At 36.5% G+C, this 18328-nt stretch overlaps 1 long non-coding RNA gene across 1 annotated transcript in view; it reads right to left on the reverse strand.

The window, feature by feature from the left end:
- LOC117197024 (uncharacterized) overlaps nt 1-18328 on the reverse strand; it is a 42304-nt gene that overhangs the window by 18784 nt on the left and 5192 nt on the right. Inside the window, exon 2 of the long non-coding RNA XR_007474565.1 lies at nt 13040-13157. This is a non-coding gene — a long non-coding RNA (uncharacterized LOC117197024). The remainder of the gene's footprint in view (nt 1-13039; nt 13158-18328) is intronic.

The following is an 18328-nucleotide window of genomic DNA, read 5'->3' on the forward strand; positions in this document are numbered from 1 at the left end:
TGGTAAATTTGATTCATTACCCAATTAACAGAATTTGGGGTAGAAGCAATTAAAAACAACTTTCTTGTTTATGAAATATATTTGGGTGACAAATTTAATCATTTATTTTGTGTTATACTGTGAAGTGATTTAGTCGGAAGCATTTCTCATGTTTTCTTAAAAGCGTCAAAATCCTTCCATAGATGCTTCAATTTTTTAACTGTCAACTTCTGCTATATACACCAAATTACACAGGAGACAAGTAAAAAGTAGGATTGCGGGGCTTCCCTGGTGGCACAGTGGTTGAGAACCTGCCTGCCGATGCAGGGGACACGGGTTTGTGCCCCGGTCCGGGAAGATCCCATATGCCGCGGAGCGGCTGGGCCCGTGAGCCATGGCCGCTGAGCCTGCGCGTCCGGAGCCTGTGCTGCGCAACGGGAGAGGCCACAACAGTGAGAAGCCCACGTACCGCAAAAAAAAAAAAAAAAAAAAGTAGGATTGGGACATGAAGAACCTAGGGGCAAGATGGGAATAAAGACACAGACCTACTAAAGAATGGACTTGAGGATACGGGGAGGGGGAAGGGTAAGCTGGGACGAAGTGAGAGAGTGGCACGGACATATATACACCACCAAATGTAAAAAAGAGTTAGCTAGTGGGAAGCAGCCGCATAGCACAGGGAGATCAGCTCGGTGCTTTGTGACCACCTAGAGGGGTGGGATAGGGAGGGTGGGAGGGAGACGCAAGAGGGAGGGGATATGAGGATGTATGTATACATATAGCTGATTCACTTTGTTATACAGCAGAAACTAACACACCATTGTAAAGCAATTATACTCCAGTAAAGATGTTTAAAAAAAAAAAGTAGGATTGGGGAGTGCTTTGAAGTGTGTGTGTGGGAGCCAGAGAGAGAGGACACAGAGAGGAGCCAGCTCTAGAAACTGTCTCAAATGGCAATAATCCCTGCAGGATATCACCACACATCAGCAGCAAGATGTTTCACTAAAAGTAGAAGAGCGGGATGTTGATTGAAAGTGTTGACTCTCCTTGGGTTCTCATTTCTTCCCTCAGGACACGGTGTGGTTTTTCTTTTGTGTTGCTTATGGATTTTACACCAAGAACGTCAGAAGTGTTTCACATTGTGAAGTGCGCTTCCTGAATAACCTCGTGTACATGTTCATGACTCTTTCTGTAACTGAATTTTGGAGCCAGATAATCCATAAGTTACATTTATTTTTTTACAAATGAGTTGCAGTTGGCAATACTCAATCAAACTGTAAACATTCATGGTAGTCAATAGCTCTTATCACTGTTTTCAAGTTACCCACAGCTAGTAATATTTACCTTTCTCTTAGAGCAAGTAGTTATATTTAAAAGTAGGAGCTCTACAGTACAGTGGGTAGAGCTGTAGGCATTTTATGGAGTCGAGTTTTATGCAAATTTTTACACTGGTTGTACTGGGTTTTTTTATATGAGTGTGTGGATGAGTGAGACTGATTGAGAGAAAAACAGGGAGGGAAGGTGAAAGGAAAAGGGAGAGGGAAAGAGAAAAAGTGAGTGAGAGACCAAAATGCAAAGGAGGTGGTGACATCGGTATATATGTGCCAGTGTCTAGTGTCCAAAATCACATTCAACAAATTTATCAATGTCCTCCAGGTAAGCCAAAGAAGACCTGGAACGCACCTGTAGCTGAACGGTTGGGTTTATTGCTCCTTTTTGTGAGGGACACTACACACCATAGGAAGCCATTTGGTGTCTCGGTAAAAGTGTGTTGGGAAGAACTTGCTTTAGAAATTGGGCTTGTATTAGGTGATTTTACAAATAATTTGAGGACATGGGACTTTACTCTGAATTCGATGCTGTCAAGAAGCAGAGACAGTGTTTGACTTGGTATCTTAATAAATCTTGCCTAAAAGATGGGAAGTCTAGACAACTGTCATTTGGTAACTGGTTTCTTCTTGCTGATTTTTTAAACAAAAAAAATAATTTTACATGAAAGGCCATTCTATTATTAATGGAGTGGAACTATTAGCATGTATGACTTTTACTGACCCCCAAGTACAGTATATGGAAAATAATCACAGAAAAATATGTTAACTGAATACTCAGAACAGCTCAATTCCTTTACCTGATTTTGCAAAGTAATAACAGTATATAAAACACAGGACCTTTAACTGGAAAAGCTCATAACTGAGGCTGTAAGACTGCTTCTGTGATAAATATGTGCTGGGAAAGGACACAGACAGGATTACCAGGCAAAATGAATGGTATTTGTGTCCCAGCTGAGTTATAAGTATTACCAGATTCTTGTCAGTTATTTGAATTAGGTTGGATAAAGACGGGAAAATCCATAACATGATTAAACAGCCTTTATTCTCTCCTTTATTTTTTTTCTCTACATTAGACTCCTGTATTTCCATGCTCTGGATTTTACCATCAGGTTTCATCTGGGAATAAAATTGGTTTATGTCCAAGAACAGCAATCTGGTATGTATTTTTGGGTGATATTCAAATATTTTGGGGTGGGGGATAAGGGAATTGCTTATACAAATATATAAAATACCCTTTAAGCTAAACAACCATTTTCACAAATGAGATTATACAACACTAATATCATTACTAAAATATTTTGCAAATAAAAATTAAAAAGTCTGTTATTAAGCTAGTTCAATCATTTATTTAACGCATATAGTATGTCTAGCTCATTTACTATAAAGTATTCCCTTAATCTATAATTTTCATCCTCATGATTTTTCAATTTGGTGAAATTCTTAATTTAATTCCTATTTTCCCCTTCTTCCATGCCATGGTGCCAAATCTAAACGTTAAATTTAAATACCCAACATGTGATACTATCTACCATGAACTAAAAAATTAACTATGCAAGACAGTAGAGATAAAATAAGAATAGAATTTTTATCATAAAGAAAACTTCTAGTTTACAAGAAAAGCACACAATCAAGTAATTCTATATCAAATGTAATATGTGGTTTAATACCATTTGATAGAAACATGCATAACTTATAAGCTATCGGTTTTGCTATACGAGCACACTGAGACATATTTATAAATAAGAGATGATATTTGAAATGGTTTTTGAAAAGGTCAAAGGACACTGCTGCTAGAGTGAGCAAGGTAAGTTCAGGACAGGAGAAGTGCAGCATACTGAGAAAAAATAGTAAAAAGAAGTAGAAGCAAAAAGTAGTAAAATAAATATGTAAAAAAGAAAGACATATTTGAACATTCAAATCTATATATTTCACATACCTTCATAATTATATATGCATATAAAGAATGAGATATGAACATTTGAAGAATATTCTGATTGTATTACTAAATGAGAAAAATTTAATGTATGTGATATCATTATATTTGTATAAAAATAAGGTGATAATTGAAGCCACATATATGTATATATGAGAATATACATGAATAGATAAGAAGAGATAAAGAGCAGGACGCATACAAATCCATTTAATAATACTGGCTGGACATGGTAGAGAGAAAAGGGAGTAAGGTAGCCACTCTTAAAAGAGTGAGACTCATTCAAGGATGTGTCTGTAGTAAAAGACATTGATAAAATGATTCCAAGTACTTAAAAATTATGATAATAGGATACTCATAAAACATTAAATAAAATCTCTTCTCTGCTGAATCAATGCTTAGAAAATAGAGGTAAATAATAGACTGGCAGTTTTGTTTCTTTATATCTATTTATCTCTCTCTGTACATCCACTCAAGAAAACACGCCTTGAGTAATTTTTCTAATTGTTTAAACTTTTTAAATGGCTAAATTTTGTGCTTCTATATGGTGAAAAAAAATTAAGTGAAATATTCTTTCTGGTTAATAAAAAATAAATTGGTCCTCAACTAGGCAAACTTTTTGCATTTTCAACCAGCTCGATACATCCTCAACTCCCTGAATGCTTTCCTATTACAATTACCATATGTGTCATCGCTGCTCTTCCTATAAAAATGGGCAAGTTTTTGATAACTGATATCTTATTTGCATTAACTTATGGGACTGACCATTGACAATAAACTTAAGACTTGATTACACTGAAATATTATCTCAAAAAGCAATGTGCATTTTGTCTCCCCTAAGTTGAATGAATTCCAGGGATCTGAAGTAGGTGGGAAGACTTTCTTTGTGATTGGATTAGAGGATTTCACCTACAACCTTTTATAACAAACTGCCTAGCATCTAACGTCTGTTATTTAAATATAAAAAATGTAAATGTAAATGACGGAAGTTTTGTGAATTGCTTTGGTTTATTTGTTTTACCTTTGCTTTACAGCATGTGGATGAATTGTGTTTTATTGGCATTTCCTTTGAGTATATTAGAGGAGGTAATATAGATCACCAAACACACAGAACGATTCAAAATATTTTCACAAGATTGCTTTCTACATGGCATAAAATAAAGGGAAAATGGTTAATATTTGATTAACACGATCAAGAACCATTACAATTGCTCCAGGCCCCACTTATAATTCTGCTTGAATTCACATTCAGAGATGCCAATAGTCTATACACTTCCTGTATTTTGATTAGAAAAACATATCACAACTGGGCAGGCACATACATTTTGAAGGTAGTCCACATCCTTACAACAGGGCTCCTTCCTTCAGTTCCACGCAGGGTCCAAGGCTTCTTGTCCTTGTTCATTGCCCATCCTGTATAGCAACACCCAGAGACCTCATGCAGGATATGAGAGTCCAGTAGCCAAATATTCATCAGCTGTAATCTCACTTATATTATTTTCCTATAGTTATATTTTTGTGAGTATAAACCCAATAAAATGAACATACATTATAATAGTACCTACGAATATAAGACTATGTTGTTCACATTTCTTTTTTATTGGAGAATTTTTTTTAAAAAAACCTGTAATCCGTAACCAGAAACTGTAGGGTTTGAAGAAACAGAAAACTTCTGACACAGTAAAATAGTTTTTCAAAGTATTAGTTGAGATCATCTGTAAACCCAGTGTCCAAATAAGAAATTAGAGTATGTTTACATATTTTTCAACATTTCTTAACTCATGGAAGCTATGACTTACTCCATCACTTTTGAATTCAGAGGAAGTACCACACCACCAGCTATGGAACCTGGCTTCCCTGACAGCAGCCAAGAGACAGAATAACACAAAACAAGGCAGTTAATATCTCCTGGAACGAGCCTTGATAATTAAGAGACAGAGACGGAAACACAACTTGGACCAAGTTCTCTCCCACCCTCCCTCAAAGGACTATGCTGAGGCTGCTGGTTCCTCAAGGTCTTTCTGAAAGTCATCCCGCAGGACCAAGGAAACAGGCACTTTCTTAAAATCTGTGGCCAGCTCAGTAAGACATCACCTCACTTTGTATATGTTTTCTCTCTTTCCTACTTCAGTTTCCTTTTCCCCTCACTGTTACTGTCCTGAGATTACACTGCCCAATAAAACCTTAATACATATCTCTCAGGCTCTGTTTTCTAGAACCACGGGCTAAGGCAGAAAATCAGCCTTTTAATGGAAGTAGTAGACCACCCTTGGCTAAAAAGGCTCAGTGGTAGTGTTAGACTAGTAGTGTTATAACAAAACATATGACTCATGGGATGGTAAATGAAATGCTGAGAAGATACATTTTCGTTTAAGTGAATTAAAGGACTATGGTGAACTATTTTTAAAATGATGCATTATTGCATAAGGGTGTGACAAATATTAAAGCAAAGGTAAATTGATTAAATACCAGATAACATTTTTATGCATGTGACCATACTTAATTCAGGAAAAACCTGTTCATATGTTACCACGTAAATAAAAACTTATAAATCTAAATACCTACTTAAGCTCAAAGGCTGCTCAACTTCAAACATTAAAGACTGCCAAGGATTGAGAATATATGCAGTCAGACTAAAAAGGAAACACCTTTAGAGAAGACTTTTTTGTAGATATTGTATATTTTAGAATATTTTCAGTGGATTTTTTCAGGAGAGAGAGAGAGAGAGAGCTCTGTCCAACTTGATATAAGAGTTCCTTCAGTATTTGAATCAACTTAAAACACTACTTCCTTAACAATTTACACAGACATTTTTCCACCAACTGTTAATTTATAAATGTACCATAATTGAGCTTATAAACTTGAAAGTAAGCACAAAACATTTCCATATGTATTGAGTACTACTTGCGGAATGCTCTGTAGAAGGTAAAAACTTCCACAAGAGTCTGGAAAAAATCTGATACACAAATAGAGTGAAGTTTGGAAAGAGTTTTTTTGTAAATCGTAATTAAATAAGCAGAATGATCAATAACTGGACAATGTGTTATAAAGATTATGGAAAAAAGCTATTAATTTGGTAGAAATTTATAGAACTAGAAAATGTTCTATTTCTAGAAGGAAAATAAAGTACCAATTGAAATTTAAAAGAAACCATTACTTTTAAAAAATACATTATATTTTGTATGGAGAAAAATACTAATAGAAGAACCTAAAATATAAAGGTAAAGGGTAATAGAAATGAAAATATATTTTTATATATTAATATATTTTAAAATAAATTATCCTGTTAATAAACTCATTTAATCAGTAAACACAGAAAGTTAAAATGCAGAACAAAATTCTTGACATTTTCTCTATAGTTTTCAATTAAAAAGAGAAAATAAGAAGGCTAGATTTTTTTTTGAGAAAAACGTAAATGTAATTGTCAGTCATATTGAAAATTATAAAGGGAAAGAAATAATTGAATGATGCCTCAGGCACTGAATGCGGTTTCTTCCTCTGTTCATGGTTGAAATGATTTGTATGATTTCATTTGCTATCAAGCTTGAAAAATTTTAATAGCTTTTGAGTGGCAAAATTTCAAAATATTGTGTATGACTAGTCATGTGATGCAATATATTTTAAAATGCATTCTGCACTGAAGTTATACATAAATCTTTTTAAATTGTCCAGAAAGGGAGAAAAATAAAACATTGTTAACTGGTTTATATGATATTGTTTTTCTCATATTCAGTATTCTTAAGGTTATGAAACATTAGGACTTTAAATGATATGAAACCATTATGTTATCACAACTGTCCAATTGCCTAGTGTTATGATCACTGCAGAGTGTGTGTGTGTGTGTGTGTGTGTGTGTGTGTGTGTGTGTTTGTACATGTGTTTGGACAACTATAGATACAAGCTACCTATGCTACCAACATTCCATTCTACTTAGCTTGTCAAATTTAGTTCACACTAAATAGTAACTATGATAATTGACAGTGATATGGTACACTAATACATCACATAGTGCAATTCTGGGTTGGCATCTCAAATTTACTCTTAGAAATGTTATGTGTTTTTTTTTTTTCCAAAAAAATCAAGGGAGATACTATATAATATTTTAAATACTTACAGGACAAAACATATTCTGGACTTATGTAAATCATACCTTAAGTAAACTTAAGGGTATATATACCTAAAGATAAAATTTGCTTATATAATGACAAGGGCAAGATTGTTGGGGTCTGGGTGCCAATGACCTTGTAAAATAGAATATGGAAATGATTTGCCTGGTTTTTAAAGAAGCGATTTAGGCAAAATTCTTGTATACTCCAAGCATATTGTCTATTATGTGTTCAAAAGCCATAATTATTTCAAAAGTAGACATTTGAGGAAACCAAATAATTAGTCCAGTACAGCTGGTATAAACACTACTGGCACAGACACTGCTATCATTAAAATTTTGGCAAACAATCTTATAAGCAATACACTTGGGCAAATCAAAGAAATTAAACACCTAAGTAATTTTTTATAACCTAAGGAAGTCTGTGCATAGAAGCCTCCTGATTATGCTCCTAAATGTAAGAAGCCTTAACAACATAAAGAGCAATCCAACGTTCCTTATTTTGTTGTTTATTTGAAAATCACCTTACATTTTACTTACTCAGAATTGCAGTGTATTTTACTTCAGAATATTTCTTCTGAACTCAATTATTTTCATAGTTTTTGTTATTCTGTGTAATCTACATACTTATTTTCAAATTTCTTTTTCTTCTAATATTGTCTTTTTGTGAAATGATCATGCATACAAAAGATGGTATGAACTACACACACCCTTTAAAGAAGAACCATAAAATGAATACCTGTGCACACACTGACAAACCTATGAAAGAAAACACTAAATGGAGTCTGTGGTCCGCTGTGTGCCTTGATCATAATTCCCTGTCTCACCCCAGAGTGATTCTGAATTTTGTGATTCATTGCTTTGCTTTATAGCTTTATCCTAATTACGTAATATTTTTAAAAAAATACATGTTGTTTCGTGTGTTTTTAATACCAATAGTATTATTCAATTTAATGAGGTTCAATAAAGGAAAACTTTCCTCTATGCCCAGTGGACTCTTCACCCATTTGGAAAAAGGGCATCACTCGAGAAAGGCCAGAGAAAGTCCTCAAAAGTGCAGGCCTGAAGCCAGTTTCCCTACTTGTATCAGTCTACGCATATTCCTGATTTTGTGTTTTGTACGAGTTTAGAATTACATATCATCTTGATAAGTAAAATATCTTGAATTTTATAGTGAAAACTTTATCCTATGTTATGATTTTTGCTGTCCAATTTGTATTGTCTGATGTGCCTAACACTATACAAGGATTTTCTAAAAATTGAACATTACCTAATATATATTCTTCCATTCATTCTGGGTCCTTATTCTTTAGATGTTTCTCATTCAAAAAGCAGCTCGAGTGATACTTTTTACGTCATAACTAGACAATTCAGCCGACTTACTTTTATGATCACTGTTATTTGTAGACTTAAATCTAACAATATATTATGGGACTGTATCTGGCACCCCTATCCATTCTTTACTTTTGTATTTTATTTTTCTTCCTTACTTAACTTCTTTCGGATTAATTTTTACATTTCATTTCACTATAATTTTTTTCTCTTTTTGCTTGCATCTTACCTGCTCACAAACAAATTATGGATTTTTAACATTAAAATGTTTGCCTTTAACATGCTTTCATCAGAGTCATCTGACATATCAAGCAGTTTCTGATTTATAAAAATTTATTTGGTTATATTACATATGGAGATTTCACTTCTGCATGGAATTCCTCCATCTCTCATCTACAAGTTTAAACATATTAGGGATTTTAACACTGCGTCTGGTAACTACAATATATGCATCCTCGTTTCTGTTTCTAGTATTTTTTTCGTATCTTTTCCACTGGTTTTCTATTATTTGATCTTATCTCCAAACATGTCTAGTAATTTTGTTTTAAGGCTGGGCATTAAGTATGAAAATAGTTAAGAGACTTTGGATAAAATTATCTTGATCTAGATATATATCTCCAGTCAGCCAAGTTGAGAAGAAAAATGTCACTTCATCCAGTCTTTCATGGAGTTAATTTAATGCTTGGGTCAATCATTCTAAGTTCTATATTATTTTTATTTGCCTTTGCTGGGAGTGTGGAGCTATTCTGGGATCTCAAACAAAAACCTTTTTTGAGAAAACCTCCTTTTTGGCAGTTCCTGAATTCTCTACGTTTCTCCTTACTCCTTTGAGGCTGCTTAATTTCCCAATCTCCTCACTTAAGACCGCTGTCTAGTTGGCTGGCCTCTTGTGAAGCACAGCTTAGAAATTGGTAAATGCCTCTAGAGTAAAAGTGGCACAAAAAACTGGGTTTGCCATTCTGGAGTACATTTTCCTGTAGGACTTTCTTATAAAGGCTTCATTTTAATAGCGATTTTAGGTTTACAACAAAATTGAGGAAGGTACAAAGATTACCCACATACCCTCTGCCCCACATATGCTCCCACTATCAAAATCACTCATCAGAATGTTGTTTGTTTGTTTTTTTACCAAGGATGAACCTACATCGACACATCATAATTACCCAAAGTCGACAGCTTATCTTAGGGTTCATTCTTGCCGTTGTATAGTCTATGGTTTTATACAAATGTATAATGACATATTTCCATTATTACGGTATCATACAGAGTAATTTCACTGCCCTAAAGAAACCTCTGTGCTCTGCCTATTCATCTTCCTCTCTCCTCCCACCCCAGGAAACCAGTGATCTTTTTATTGTCTCCGTAATTTCACCTTTTCCAGAAGGTCATACAGTTGGAATCATACAGTTTGTAGCCTTCTCAGATTGACTTATTTCACTTAGTAATATGCAATTTAGGTTCCCCCATGTTTTTCATGGCTTTAGAGCTCATGTTTTTAGTGTTAAATAATATTACATTCTCTGAATGTACCACAGTTTATTTATTCATTTACCTACCAAAGGACATCTTGGTTGCTTCCAATTTTTGGCAATTATGAAGAAGGCTGCTATAAACATCTATGTGTGGGTTCTGTGTGGACATAAGACTTAAACTCCTTCAGTAACTACCAATGAGCACAATTACTGGATCATGGGGGTAAAAGTATGTTTGGTTTTGTGAGAAACTGCGGGTCTTCCAAAATGGCTATGTCACTTTGCATTTCCACCAGCAATAAATGAGAATTCCTGTTGCTCCACATCTTCACCAGCATTGCTGTTGTCCGTTGTGCAAGCTGGCCATTCTAATACATGTGCGGTGGTATTTTATTGTTTTAATATGTAATCCCCTGATGACATAAGATGAGGAGCACCCTTTTGTATGCTTTTTTGCCATCTGTATGTCTTCTTTGAGGAGGTGCCTGTAAAGGTCTTTGGTCAATTTTTTTAACAGTTTTTTTTTTGTTTCCTTATTATTGAGTTTTAAGAGTTCTTTGTATATTCTGGATAACAGTCTTTTTGTTGTTGTTGTTGATGTTGTTGTTTTTTTGCGGTACGCGGGCCTCTCACTGTTGTGTCCTCTCCCGTTGCAGAGCACAGGCTCCGGACGTGCAGGCTCAGCGGCCATGGCTCACGGGCCCAGCCGCTCCGTGGCATGAGGGATCTTCCCGGACCGGGGCACGAACCCGTGTCCCCTGCATCGGCAGGTGGACTCTCAACCACTGAGCCACCAGGGAAGCCCTGGATAACGTTCTTTTATGTGTCTTTTGCAGATATTTTCTCCCAGTCTGTGAATTGCCTTCTGATTCTCTTGACATTGTCTTTTGCAAAGCAGACTTTTAAAAATTTTAATGAAATCCAGCTTATCAATTATTTATTTCTAGAATCACGTCTTTGGTATTGTATCTAAAAATGCATCACCATACCCAAGGCCTTCTCTTATGTTATCATCCAGAAGTGTTTAGTTTCATGGTTTACATTTAGGTCTATGATCCATTTTGAGTTCATTTCTGTGAAGGGTGTAAGGTCTGTGTCTTGATTCATTCTTTTGTATGTGGATGCACAGTTGTTCCATTTGTTAAAAGTCTATCTCTGCTCCACTGTATTGCCTTTGCTCCTTTGTCAGAGATCAGTTGTCTATATTGAGGGTTATTCTGACTTCTCTCTTGTGTTCCACTGATCTATTTATCTTTTTTTCCCTTGTTGTTGTTACTGCCATACCACACTGTCTTGATTACTGTAGCTTCACACTATGTCTTGAACTCAAGTAGTGTCTCCTATAGGTTTTTAGTCTCTCAATCCCTCATTGACTTTGTAACCATGAATCCTAACCTTTCAGTTCTTTGACACAGTGAATCAGCCAATTTTTGCTTGGATTCTTGATCTCATTCTTCTAGCAAATCATTAAATGCCTCAAGAGAAATACCAATATAGGGTGACCCATCCATTCTGTTAGCATCATTCGCACTCAAATGTTGACATTTCAATTTCTAAAACTATTTTTGTTTATTTGTGTGTTGTTTTCCATTTAACAGTTTTCATCTTGTATCTGTTTAAGTGTATGTCTTAAACTAAAAACTAAATTGATAGGTTTTCAATTAGCTAACTACCTACCCGACAAATTATACAAATTGGCCTGCTTTGTACCCCTGACTTTTATATGACAATTATTACATTGTCAAGTAATATATACAAGGTTCTGTGTAAAAGCTATGCTTATTTTACTGACAAATCTGTCTGTATGATTTGTTTTCAGTCATTTAGATGTATTTTTTTTTTTTTTGTGGTATGCGGGCCTCTCACTGTTGTGGCCTTTCCCGTTGCGGAGCACAGGCTCCGGACGCGCATGGCTCACAGGCCTAGCTGCTCCGTGGCATGTGGGATCTTCCCGGACCAGGGCACGAACCCGTGTCCCCTGCATCAGCAGGTGGACTCTCAACCACTGAGCCACCAGAGAAGCCCCATTTAGCTTTTAATACACCTTAATACACATAAAATTGTACTTTCTTACTCTTTATTTTGTAAAAATGTGTACATTTTTTCTTATTGATATATTGATGGATGATTAAAATAATTTGCCATTTTGAAAATATTACAGGGCTTCCCTGGTGGCACAGTGGTTGAGGGTCTGCCTGCCAATGCAGGGGAGGCGGGTTCATGCCCCGGTCCGGGAGGATCCCACATGCCGCGGAGCGGCTGGGCCCGTGAGCCATGGCCGCTGGGCCTGCGCATCCGGAGCCTGTGCTCTGCAACAGGAGAGGCCACAGCAGTGAGAGGCCCGCGTACCGCAAAATAAATAAATAAATAAATAAGTAAAAATATTACAATACAATTATTTTTCATTGCAGTTACCAATTACTTATATTTAACATTGGAATAAATAAAATTTGTAGAATAGTCTTTCCACCTTGCAATATAATAAATTAATTCCACCGGACAAAAAATAACATTTTAACCTTAGTTTAGTTTCTGATTGGATTTAAGGTGCTTATGTGTAAGTAAGGTGATTATTTTATTTGGTTTTTTGATATCTTTTGAGATTGCAAAAATTGTTTAATTTATGGTTGCTGTTTATTTTACCAGCTTTAAATTATCGACTATGCCAGGGATAAAATGTATCCAACCGCTACTACTGTTACTTTTAAAAAATGTTTTAGTAAATTTACTAATAGTAAATAGTATTTAGCATTATCAACTTCACGTTCATATTATATTAATCTGTATTTGCTATGTATCATATTACAGTCAATGTATAGAACATGTGGATAATCTATAGTTTCCCTAAAAGTAAATTGTAGTAGGCCATAACCTAGTAGCAAGTTACCTTGAACGCAGCCATTGCCTGGTATAAAAAGCAGCAACTTTTCTGGCCATTCCTTCCCATTGATCACTTTGACCGTTGAACTCCAGATATGCTCATGAGTGATACTGGGATACGTATCCTATATTCAATGATAAAACAATAATAAAATAATTACTAACAACTTAGAAACAATTTAAGTGCCATAATGAACAATGACATTATGTAACCCATATCTATTCTGCCCTAGAATGTTTACAAAATCAGTTTGCTGACTGATAAGAAAAATCTTGTGGTCTACATGTGGGGCTGTTCCTTTGAATTCATTTATTCAGTAATTATTGAGCTCTTTACTAAATAGTGGGGAATTGGCGCTAAACAAAACAAAACACAACAAAACAATATTATCTATCCTTTTAGAGTTTATATCCCAGTGTGCAGATACAAGTAACAAGCACAATAAACAAGTAGGTTATATAATAGGTTATAAGTGTGATGTAGAAAAGTGTTACTGAGACAGGGGATAAGGTGGGGAGAGGACTACCATTGTGTATGTGATGCTCATGGCAGGTCTCACCAGGAAGCCAGGATTGTTGCAAAATGCTGAAAGAAGTAAGGGAGCCAGCCATCGGGAGAGCTAGCATGGGGCATTTCGAGGAAATGCAGGAAAAGAAACCTATCTATCTAGCTTCCATTCAGGGGAAAGGAGAGGAGAAACCCAGGGCTGGGCAATAGAGAGGCAGACTTGCATCAGGCCTAGAAGAGAAGATTCACTGTTTTGCTATGAAGAGTTTGCACCTGTGGCCACCCTGTATGACCCTGACCTCTGAGGACAAATAACCTGGGGTGGAGGTAGCTAAATGCCTCACTTGAGATGCTGACAAACAAACTGAAGAATTTTTAGGATGGGACTGTTTGTGCACTTTGTTAACAGGCCAGGTAGTGTGATCCCAGTGTCTTCACTACTCTTTTGGTATTTCATGAAGCAACTGATGATGCAGAATTTTTGGCAGCTCCTTCAGATTATATAGGTGGTGAAGGCCAAGCTGTAGTGCCTGACTCGGGGGCTGCTATGCATGACACAGCATGAGGGTAAACTGCAGCTGACCACACCCAGGCTTGGAGTACCTCTGCAGGTGTGGGAACTGATGGGCCAACACCTGTGTGGGAAAGTCAGCATGTGGATGATGCACAAGGGATTAATGTCACTGTTCACAAGAGCACCAAGTGAGTGAAGCCTCTGAGCGCTGGTTCTAGTCATTTAAATCTCAGCAGGACAGGGGACAGGAAAAGAAAACAACAACAGACAAGTGCATGGAATTACCATATTACAGATGGATCCAGCCATATTGCTAGAATTACAAATTTTATACATGGAGCACATTGTGATGAATTATATTATTTAAATTCTAGCTTCAGATGCTAATTCTGAAAGTCAAGATCTCAAAATCTGGCATTACATCATGCATGTAATAATGGTCAAATTTTAGCAGGAAGCAGTGGACAGTCAAAGCCTTCAGATCTCTGTGAAATAGAAAATGGCAAACACCGAAAGGAAGGAGTAGACATAGGACGGTGTGACAACTGTAATAACCCCTTCTTTTCTTCATTCTAGCTGTCGCTATCAGGATGATGATCACTGGACAGACTGGAAGCATCAGACGTTGGGAGAAATGTTTAACCCGGATGGTCTCACTTTTTAAAAATTTTATAAGTGGGAGATAAGTAATGTCTCATTAATCTTGCTTTAAAATCCCTGATTAAAGATGAAAAGATGGGACACACCAAGGCCATATTGCAGGGAAATGTGTGTTAGATGTCATGAACTACTGTAAGGCGCTTGCTTTTTAATAGGCTGCACACAGGGCACAGGAAAAATAAAACAAGTAATGTGATAAGCCTCGTGTCCTCATGTTAAACTTGCTGCAGGTGGAATGTTATCTCTTAACAACCTCAATTAGATACTGCCCTAGGGGACCAGAAGAAATCGGCAGGCCATCCTAACATGTGGACTAGCGATGGAGTTACAAATCATACTCCATTATCAACCTGAGGACCATCATCTCATTCTTGACTTGAATCTACTCCTATTAGTACAGTTTAAATTAAATGATCTTTCTGATATTATTGCCATTTTTCTTACTAATTTCGAACATAATATTTACTTATTTTATAATAGTTTCTTCCTGATTTTCATGCTAAGTTATGTATTCTCTCTTCTGACTTTCCTAATATCATTTGGTTTTCTTGGAAATAAGATGGATAATTTGACCTCATTTCCATTAAATTTGATATTGTTAGATTTATCCCATCTTTCTTGAATCATTTGATGCAACATATTTTATTCACTCCCCACCACAATACTGTTGCACATTTTATCATTAGGTCAACTCACTAATAAACATGTTTTATAGAACAAGGATGATGACCACCCTGTAGAATATACTAAGGCTCTCTTTATCTAATATATATAATTACAAATTCTGTTTTCAGGCAAAATACAGTATGTCATTATAGAAAAGTATAATTTGTCATGAAGAATGAAGGGATTCATTTATTGGGTTTTTGAATTTTGGGGGGATTTTATTTTAATCAGCTTTTTAAATAATTTTCATAACAATTGAGAAGACTGCAATTTTTCCAACCTATTTCTTGAAAGAAAGGTAAAAGGGAATCCTCTTAAGTTATAATACCAGTACTGACCCCTACAAATCCTACAAATTAAGAATCACAACAGAGATTAATTTCAATACTAGTTATGACAAGTGATAGTTTCTCCAATTTTTTGAGATATAGTATATATCTCACAGTATATACATATAGAGAGAGAGACACACACATATATTTACACACACACATATTTCAAAGAATGAAGAGAAAGAGTCTTGAATGCTCTGTGCTTATAGTAGACATAATTAACAGAAAAAAGTCAATATCCCTCTGGCATGCACTTTCATCAAGGACACTATTTACTAAATTCTCTTGAAAATTAACAGCAGTGTAAATACTTCTTCTAATCGCCAAAGTCATTCTGTCATTATTATTTTACAAGAACTTTTAATTAGATTAAAAATCACATTTTGATTAAGTAGTACCAACACAAGTATCTCAGAATTATAAATATATAAATTAATGCCCCAAAATCAGAAATGTGTGTATTTTTATTAATAATATAAAAAAATCAGTTTTGTTTTGTTTTGTTTTGTTTTTTGGGACAAAGTGCTTCCTCCAGCCTTGGTGGCCCCTGCATTCCCGAGGTGTCTCGTTATTGAAGCATCAAGAGCACCGACGACGGAGAAGCGCTGACTGTGGCACAGCGACTGGGAGTGCAGGGGGCTTGTCTTGACCCCACGTTTAAGGAGCAGACGCACTGCTTTTATTTATACTCTGTGCTAATGCGGGATCTGGGCATAATGATGTTGGCATGAAGCCCTCTCTAAGCCTCCCCGTGAGTTGGGCTATTTAGCAGCGAGCAAATGCTTCCGTGGCCACTTCCCGGAAGGGAAGCTATTTCACCTCAGAGGATACTAAGGAAGCCAGTAGGGAGAGGGTGGGGAATGCCTGAACTATACTCGGTCCCAGATTGCCACCAAAGCCGAGGAGGTTAACAGCAGGCAGCAGAAGCTCCTGGGTGCAGGCCTGGAATTTCCCTGACTAGGTTCCTAGAGAGACTGGGCTGCAGCTGCGTGGAACGACTGGGTCCAAGGAGTAGATGAGGCGGGGCTGCCTCCACGTACACTCGAGATGTCTGGGATAAATCGTGCACTCCTGTGCCTGAGGGGAGAGAGGGATCATAGCACCTCTGATCATCACTGTTTACGAGCGTGTGGATGTAAGCGCAGACTGAGTGGACTCTGTGAGGCAAGAGGACTCATCACCTTTGCTGTCCTAAAGTGACGTGAACCTCAGTGAGCGGCCTTGCCTGTCAGAAAAGCAACCCTGCAGCAACGCATCACACAGAAACCTTCCTCCCCCACGTAGCACCTCCTGATAATCAACAGTCTAATCAGTAGGTCATTACGGGCTGCTCCTCCGGAGAAGGGTTCTTTCCCTTCTCCCTCAGCCCCTCTGCCACCCAGCATGGGTTCACAGGCTAATTCCTACTGACCATCATTCTGATACATTGTTGGCAATTAAGTAAGTAGAGTTGATTTACCATATTATATTAGTTTCAGGTGTAACACTCATAAATTTTAAATAAAGCTTCCTCAGCCAGGCTTTCTCTATGCTGTCCGTAACCAAATATAAAATTTATTTCTCTTCTAAAACCCTGTACTATAGGCTTACATATGAACATAATTTGTCGTTTCATAGTAACTGGTTTATTTGGATTTTAAATACATCAAAGGCAAAATTGCATTGTTTTCACAACTATATACCCAGCACCTACCTAATCATTTTCTTAATGGTAGAACTAAGGTATCAGTCTCTCTGTATCCATTGATAATGTTTAATAGACTAGAGAAAAGGTGAAGGAAATTTATTTCCTATTTTGTAACACAGTAACTGAAGACCACATATGAATTTCAGCTAAAATAGAAGCATTTTAGTTCTATAAAACACAAATGTAATACTGTTTTGAGTAGAAAATGTTGAAAACGTAATTCTGGAACTATATATAATATAAACAGTGAATTCTATTTTGAAAATAATAAGATTTGGGAAGGAAGTGTTGTTGACGGAGGATTTACTCTGGGGCAGTCCACTCCCCACATGGCACATTTTCTTACACTCATACACCATGCAGGTCACCGTGCTAACAATCTTACCTCTCAAAACAAAGGTACTTAGAAGAGTCTGGGAATGGATATGGCCTAAATACATACAAGACAGAACACTCAGAGCCAATGTGTGCTGGGTCAAAGAGAGCAAACGGCAAAGTACGGGATAAGAAGCATATTAGCATTGCTCTCACGGTTTTATACAGCCTGTATGCATATCATTAGTGTTCTTTCTTTAATGTTTAATAAATGATGTTGATTGCTCCAAATGTTCTAATCTTCTCTAAGAGAAAACAGCTGCATCCAGAGTGTTACTGAGCAATCTTCATGGAGTGGAAGTGACTGAGCGAGAACTGAGACTGGCCAAAGGTGGAGACAGCAGCTTTCTGGGCAGCAGTTCCTTCCCTTTGAGATTCCTCTTTCAGAACTAACTGCTGGAAGTTTGGAGTTCTGATTAAACGGGGTGAGAGGAGATACCGTATCCCTTTCACTGATGTTGGTCATTTTAGTCAGCATCTTTATCAGGATCACCACAATTGTTTGATAAGTTACAGGTCTGGGCTCCATCTTAGACCTACTGAAGCAGACTCTC

The sequence above is a fragment of the Orcinus orca genome, chromosome 21 (assembly GCF_937001465.1).
Source record: "Orcinus orca chromosome 21, mOrcOrc1.1, whole genome shotgun sequence".
Lineage (NCBI taxonomy): Eukaryota > Metazoa > Chordata > Mammalia > Artiodactyla > Delphinidae > Orcinus > Orcinus orca.